This window comes from Strix aluco, chromosome 25 (assembly GCF_031877795.1).
Source record: "Strix aluco isolate bStrAlu1 chromosome 25, bStrAlu1.hap1, whole genome shotgun sequence".
Classification (NCBI taxonomy): domain Eukaryota; kingdom Metazoa; phylum Chordata; class Aves; order Strigiformes; family Strigidae; genus Strix; species Strix aluco.
In genome coordinates, this window is record NC_133955.1 from 2798432 (window position 1) to 2805634 (window position 7203).

The following is a 7203-nucleotide window of genomic DNA, read 5'->3' on the forward strand; positions in this document are numbered from 1 at the left end:
AACGCTGCACCCCATGGGGCTCCCCGGGCCACCCGCTGTGGGGATGTCCTGCACCCAACGAGCTGATGGAGCTGGACCGCAGCCAGGGGAGATGAGAGCCAAGAGGATGAGGAAGGTCTGGGAGGGGTGACGAAGGCTGGCAGATTTTGGTGTAGGGAACAGAAATGGGGTAGACGTTTTTGGGGTGCTCCCCACACCCCATCACAGGGGACTGAGCTCCTTCCAGCCCGTCTCAACCACTGAGCAATGCAATGCCTGGATGCCTGCGAGGAAAAATGACTTGAAATGCAAATTTTCGGAGCCCTGAGGTTGTGACCGAGGATAACCCCGTCCTCCTTGGCCGGGTCACTGGTGGGTCCCATGGGACCGGGGCGGCCCGAGGCCACCCGCTCCTTGCCAGGAGAGATGCAGAAACCATCAGCCCCTCCAGCCGCGGCCGTGCGGTGCAGCTGACGGGAGAGGGCACCAGCAGCCCGGCTATCTGCACGCCGAGTCCGGATTTAGGGCTGCACACCCCAAGTCAGAAACCAAAAGCATCTCAGACCCCTTTGAACTCCTTTTTTGGGGGGTAGGAAGAAAATCCCACCACCTCCCTATGCAAGATCCTGGGTGTGGAGCCAGCCCTTGCCTGGAGGAGGGGGGATCAGGACCTGGAAACCCTTGGGGTGACCCCCTCATATCCGGCACCAATTCCCCATCAGGGATAAGCCCAACTATTCATTTCCCACCCCCCAGGGAGAAAATCTCGAGGTTTGTTTTTTCCCGTGGCGTAATGACCCCAGCAGGTGCTTTTCCTGCCCAAGGTCTGAAAATAGCTCCCAGGGTTTGGCTTCCTCTGGTTCCTGCCCCCCTCCCAGTCCCCGTTCATCTTTTGGGTCAAAACAATCCCAATCCGGGGAGGGGAGGCTCCGGGGAAGTGGGGGGACTTCCCGGAAGCCCTTTCCTTTGCATTTTTGTGCTCAGCTGGAGGTGAAATCGTCCTGAGGAAAGAATTTTTGGCCTCAGCTCTAGCAGCCACACTTTCCCTCGAGTCTCTCTTAGGGAGCAGCTGGGCTTTCACCCCATCGAGAGGGACAGGAATGTCCTTTGAGAGGTTTTTCCCTCCCACCTTATATTTTTCCTGCAGGAGTTGTGTCCTCTCTCCCTCACAGGACGCTCTTGCCCAGTGCCCATGTCACATCTGTTCCCTTTGGCCACATGGATTTAATTGCTTTTGGGGAGTGAAATGGCTGGGAGGGAGATGAACCCCTTGGCCACCAGCATCCGTCTTGGTCTCTGCCTTTTCAAGAGAATTTATTTGAGAGTTGAAACTGGGAGCCCCAGTTGCCCCCTGGACTGGGTAATTCCCTTGTCCCTAGGAGGGGACCCTGGGTGCACCTGGGGCCATATCTGGATTTTTCTTTCCAGTGTCTCTTTGGCGGCTGTGCTGGTCCCAGCTCCCCTTTAAACCCAGGGGACACACGGAGGTCCAGCATCCAGCTCCCAGTCCTCTGCAATATTTTGGGAAGGCCAAGCAGGTGTGAGATGGGGTTTCACCCCCCCTCTTTCACCCCACAGGGGTGGGACACGGCGGGGAGCTTCCTTCCCCTTGCTCCATCCCCGCATCTCCACCCTGGATGGAGGAGAAGAACACGGAGAGCAAACACCACTTCAGCCATGGCTTTCCATGGGAAAGGGCTGCTCCTCGGGGAGATGAGAGGAATGTTGGGGTTACGCACCCAGCTGCCTTCACAATGCCTGTCTGAGGTCTCTGCTCTTCAGCCTGGTGCTCTCCCAGTCCATCCCTCCACTCAGCCTTGCCCAACAAGGTGATGTCTGCATCCCCCCTTGCCCCTTCTCTGCCCCCCCTCCCGCCAAGCTAAGAAAGCATTTGGGGCCCTCAGCACCCAAAAGCTGCAGCCATCCGGCTGATACCCTTTGGCCTCTGCAGCACTGAACCTCCACTGATGGGTCCCCACTTCTTCATCACCTCTGAGCCTCGGAACCACACAGCATCCCAGTGCAGCAGTGGGTCCCTGGAGCATCACTGCATCGAATCACCTCCTTCCAAGGCACAAATTCATCCAGGGGTTTCCCACTGTGAGGCTGGCTGAGCCCCAAGCTGTGTCCTGCACCCCAAATCCTCCCCACCCGTGGGAACAAGGGGAGGAAAGGCAGGAGAAGTATCCTCCATGTCCGTCGAGGCTGTTCCGCTCTGAGCTCGTGGCAGGCGACTTCTGGTCGCGTGTCCCCAAGGAAGGCAGGCAGCTGTGGGAACATCACCGTCAACCATCTCGGGGTTGCTCTGTGCAATACAAAATGTCACATGTCCCGCTGCAACGTCACTGTCCTGGAGAAACCATCCCCCAGGGACCAGGGCTGGGAGGCTGTTTTCGACGGCGCTCAGATGGTTTGAGTAACGTTTGTGCTGTTCTGGAAGCACGGGAGACAGGACTCCAGCTGGAAAAGGAGAAGGGGAACAGGCCAGGAGGTGGATCCCCTCTGCTGATAAGGAATTTTCCACGTCTTCAATAGGAATCTGTAGGTTTAGGCACGTGGGAAGAGTTTAAACAGCTTTTCCTACAATGTAGAGGACCTGCCCAGTGAATTTCTCTCCTGACTTAATTTCTGGAAATAAAAACTTTCAGCTTAGACTGGTTGGAAGGAAATAATTTGGGCAGCAGCAGAGCATGGGGCTCAGAGGCTGCAGGAGTCGGATTGAAGAGGAGCTTTTGTGTTGAAGGGTGGTGATGTGGTTGCAGTCTGTAAGTGTCTGAGCGGGGAAAAAACCCTGTTACTGAAATTGAGAGCTGCCCGGCCAGCTGAGAAAGATGCAGTGACAGCTGGAAGCTAAAAGCAGAAAATTTTAAAATAGAAATACAGGACATGTTTCTGAAGTGAGAAAGACAAACTTTGGGAGCAGCAGCCATGGGGATGTGGCTTCCCTTTACGCCCCACGTGAGGGGGCACCTCTCCATCCTCTCCCTGGAGGCACCAAACCAGCCCAGCCCCATCCTCCTCGACACTTCCCTCCATCGCTGTCACTCCTTCATCCCCTGCTTTCTCCTTCACCCCAAATCCTCATCTTTCACCACCCCTATGGAGTATGGGGGGGTAAGAGCCCATGTCCCCCAGTCACTGCAGCCCCAGGTCTGGGGCTGGCCCTGGGGTCTTCCAGGCGCAGCATCCACTCAGCTCTTCATACCCTCCCCAGTAGTTTCCCAAAAATCAATCACAAAATGATTATACCATCTCAGAGATCCATCAAGAGGTTCCCCTCATTCACCTCTCATAGCAAACCAGGACTCACAGAAGCCACATTTTTCTTTTTACATTTTCCTTCTCTTTTTTTTTTTTTTTTCCTTTCCTGGGAAGTTGCTGTTTCACATGAGTCTTTGCCCCAGAAAGATCTGTCATCACTGCTGCGTGCTTCAGAGCACTTACACCACCAGCATCCCTCCCTCCTCCCTCCCCATGGGCACAGCTCGGTGCCCGCGGGGCTGGAGGTAGCAAGCACTGTCCTGCCTTTCATGGGCCACTTCAAACAAAAAGAGAGGCTAAACAAGATCTGGGTTTGTTTAAGGGGTGACCGTGAAGTGGGGGCAAAGGGCTGTAACTGTTCTCTAAACTGATTTGCAGGGATGGAAAGGTTTAACCCCGTTCTGTGCCACGGAGCCTGCTGGAAGCAGTGGGCAGGAATAGCTCTTGGCCAGCAGCCTGGCTCGATAACACTCCCGGGGCTCCCTCGGGACTAAAATAAACCCAGTGCGTGGTGAGGAAGATGCAGCGGCGAGGAGGCAAAGGGCCTGGATTGGGGCGTGGAGGCAGACACTGGCACCCCGCTGCAGTCCCAGGCGTGCCGCAGAGCCGGAGGTCAGGGCAGACCTCTGCTCTACCCCACTGCCATGCCAAGGACCGTGCTGGCAGAGAGCTCGCTGGGTTTTGGGCGTGTTTTCCATCGAGTGATGTCTAAGCAGTTCCTTCCCAACAGGGAAGCAAAAAAAACCCGTTAGCATTCTGCTGTGCCAAGGCACCCGGCTTGGCTGCGACCCAGCTGCCTGTAGGCAACATCTGGCTGGCATCTGGCAGGGCACCGAGTGGGGCTTCACCCCTCTGGCCACTGCGTGGGAGCGTGCGGCCTCATAACCACAGCATCTACTTGGGGTGGAGGGGAGCTGGGGCCCGTCCTTGCACCAGCACCCACTTGCTGAGAGACCACAGACACTATCCGTGACTCAGTTTCTCCCTTGGCACATGGGCAGCACTGCCAACCCACTTTAAAACCTGCTCTGGGTGGCAGAGATGGGCTTGGTGGAAAAGGTCAGTCCACGGGGAAGCAGCCGTCCCTTCATCCACCCTCCAGGACTTGCTGGTTTAAATTATCCCCTGGGAATTTTTTCTATGCTGTTATTGCTGCTGAGTATCTGCTGCAAAACCCAGATGGAGATGCATCACCCTGCAAAAGCGCGGTGCTCCTTGGTCCCCAAGGGCCAAGTATCCCATTAAATGGGAGAGAATCCCAACCCAAGTCATGGAGCAGCCCAAGTCAAGCAGCCCTCTATCCCGAGTGAAGTCCTGCCGGGGCCTCTTGTCACCCGGCACACACAGAATGGTGGCCCCAGGACCGGTGCTATGGGGTGAGCATCGCTCTGCAGCATCTCAGCACAACAGAGGCCTCCTTGAAAAGCTCCGGGTTTTCCCTTTGTTTGCTCCTTCTTTTTTCGCCTTGTGCCATCTTGTCCAGACCCATTGGACCGTGGTTTTTGAGGGGTCATCCATCCTAATTAATATCTTGCAGAGATGTCAGCCCTCCAACCACACAGCACTGTGCTGCTGGCACCAGCTGCACTCCTAATTAACTTTCCTAATTAAGAGGCCTCTTTCCATGACCAGAAGGGCTGTGGGATGGTGCCTGTGATGGAAGAGGTGGGGAAACACTCAACTTCTCCTGACCTGAGCAACCGGGCCAGCAGCATGGAGCTGCTCCTCAATGTAGGCAAACTGAGGCAGGAGGGGGAAATCTGAAACCCCCAAGAAAGGCCAAAGAAAGATGGGTGGAAATGAGCTACCCATGCCATGACTTGCCTCCTCGGAAAAGCATTTCTTGGCTGCTGCCAAGCCCTGGGGGTGTTCAGTTGGGATTTGGTCTCGTCAGCAGGGCGGGCTGGCCAGCCCTGACACGCCAAACCCTCCAGGGCATCACACTGGCACGAGGCCAGACACCAACCCTTCCCTCCTGCCATGGCCAAGCTTTGGTCCTGTCCCCGTCTCACGGGAGGCAGCAAGGTGGAAAAGCCGGTGCAGGAACACTGAAGCCACGCCGTGTCCCCTCTTTGCCCTCCTTCATCCCGTCTCTCCTGCTGCACCGGGGATGGCAACGGGTGTTGGCCTGTAGAAGCATCATCCAACACTTCTTTGGGGTCATCATGACTCGTTGAAGCTCTCAGGCCATTTTCTCCTTCCAAACCCCAGCAAGAGCCTGCAAGACCTGAATAACCTTTTCAGTGATTGATGTTCACCAGAAAATTACCTTTCATGGGTTTTTAAGGAATCCCCAACACTTGCCTGTCACAAGCCCTAGCCTGGTGTCCGGAAGGACGAGTAGATGATCCCATGTCCATCAGTAACAGACTCTGCGCAACCACCTTCAATGACCAGCAGCAACATTTGCTCACTCAATCTTTGCAGCCTTTGCCAAAGCCCTGGGACCGTTTCCTTGGGCTGGTGGGAGAGCTCCTACCTGGCTTCGGCAGACTCCCAGCTGGGCAGCTCAATTTTGTCATGACGTGGGTTTTTTTAGGGGTGCTGCTAAAATTAAGTATGCTGGGGCATGAGTCCAGGGAGGGAGAACAAACTGCAAACCCACTAAGGAAAAGGAGTGGTTTTTAATCGCTGTGTTTGGGAGATTTGCATACAATTAGGCCAGGACTTGTCCGCGTTTGCTTCCGCATTGCACTCCCGTGATGAACCTGCCGGTTTTCCTGCTCTGCTCCCAGCCAGAGGTTGATTGCAAGGACACTCGCCCTGGGAAGCCGGTGGGCAAGGGGTTTCGGGGCTCTCTGGGGCTGCCCTTTCTACTCCCTGAATGCCCCCACCCCACATGTTGCCTCTGGCTTTAGGGCTTCAGCCCTATAGCGGGGTAACAGCTTCCTCCCTGCATGAAGGTGTGTGAGGAGATGCACTGTGAGATGCTCCAGTGAACGCCTCCCATAAATAGCACGGTGTTTACGTGAGCCCGCCATCCTCGGTTTATTTTTGCAGAGCAAACAGATCGTTCAAATCCAAACAAGCTCTCCTTGCCCTGCTGCCAGCACAGCCCAAGGGCTGGAGGTGGCACATTGCCACAGGCCCAGACGACCCTCGGATGCTCAACCCCCCCAGCCCTATGCTGGCCACTTGGCCAAGGAGGTGAGGGGGAAGTCCGCGGGCCACCAGCTGATGGAGAATTCCAGCACCGGGTTTGTGGTGGTCCCACAGCCATTCCCATCCCTGCCTTGGGGTGTGCAGGTTCTACGGAGGAGAGGGTTGGGGTTCAGCTCCAAGGGGCAGATCCAGGTGTTGGGACATCTCCCACCGAGACAGAGCAGAGCAGGAGGGCACAGCTCCAGCCCCAAGTCTCACCAGAGGAGGGAGAAAGGATGGGGAGAGGTGCAGATGGCGTTTGGGAGAGTCCCCTTGCTCCAAATCTGAGGTTGTAGCTGGTCCCTGCAGAACTCAGACAAACCAGCCCTGCTCCTGGGGAGCAATTTATTTAGGATGAGCCTTGCAGGTGCCTGGTCCACACCTGAGGGGTCCCTGGAGGGCTCGGCTGGTCCAGCTCCATCAGATGGAGCCCCCAGACCCACTGCCTCTGCGCTTCCAGCCCAGGGGGAAGATTTTGGGGGTGCCTGCTTTTCCCCCAACTTCTCCTAGGACCTTAAATAACGTCCGGTCCAGCCTCACCACCAGCCTGAGGCCACTATTCCTCCGCACACACGCCTTCTCTGGGGACAAGGAAGACCCTGCTGCCAGCCCTGTGCCCCACTCCAGCACCCACGGGTGCCGTTCAGAGGACGAGGGGTGCTTTGGGGCTCACCCCCAACCCACCCCAGCAGTGATTTTGGATGAAACATTGTCAGCCAGAGCCCAGGCGAGCACCCCAGCTCTTTGGATGGGTTTGGGTCTGAGTTGGGGTGCCAGCCCCGTCCTGGAGCTGAACGGGGAGCAGTGGCTGCTCCGTGCCCG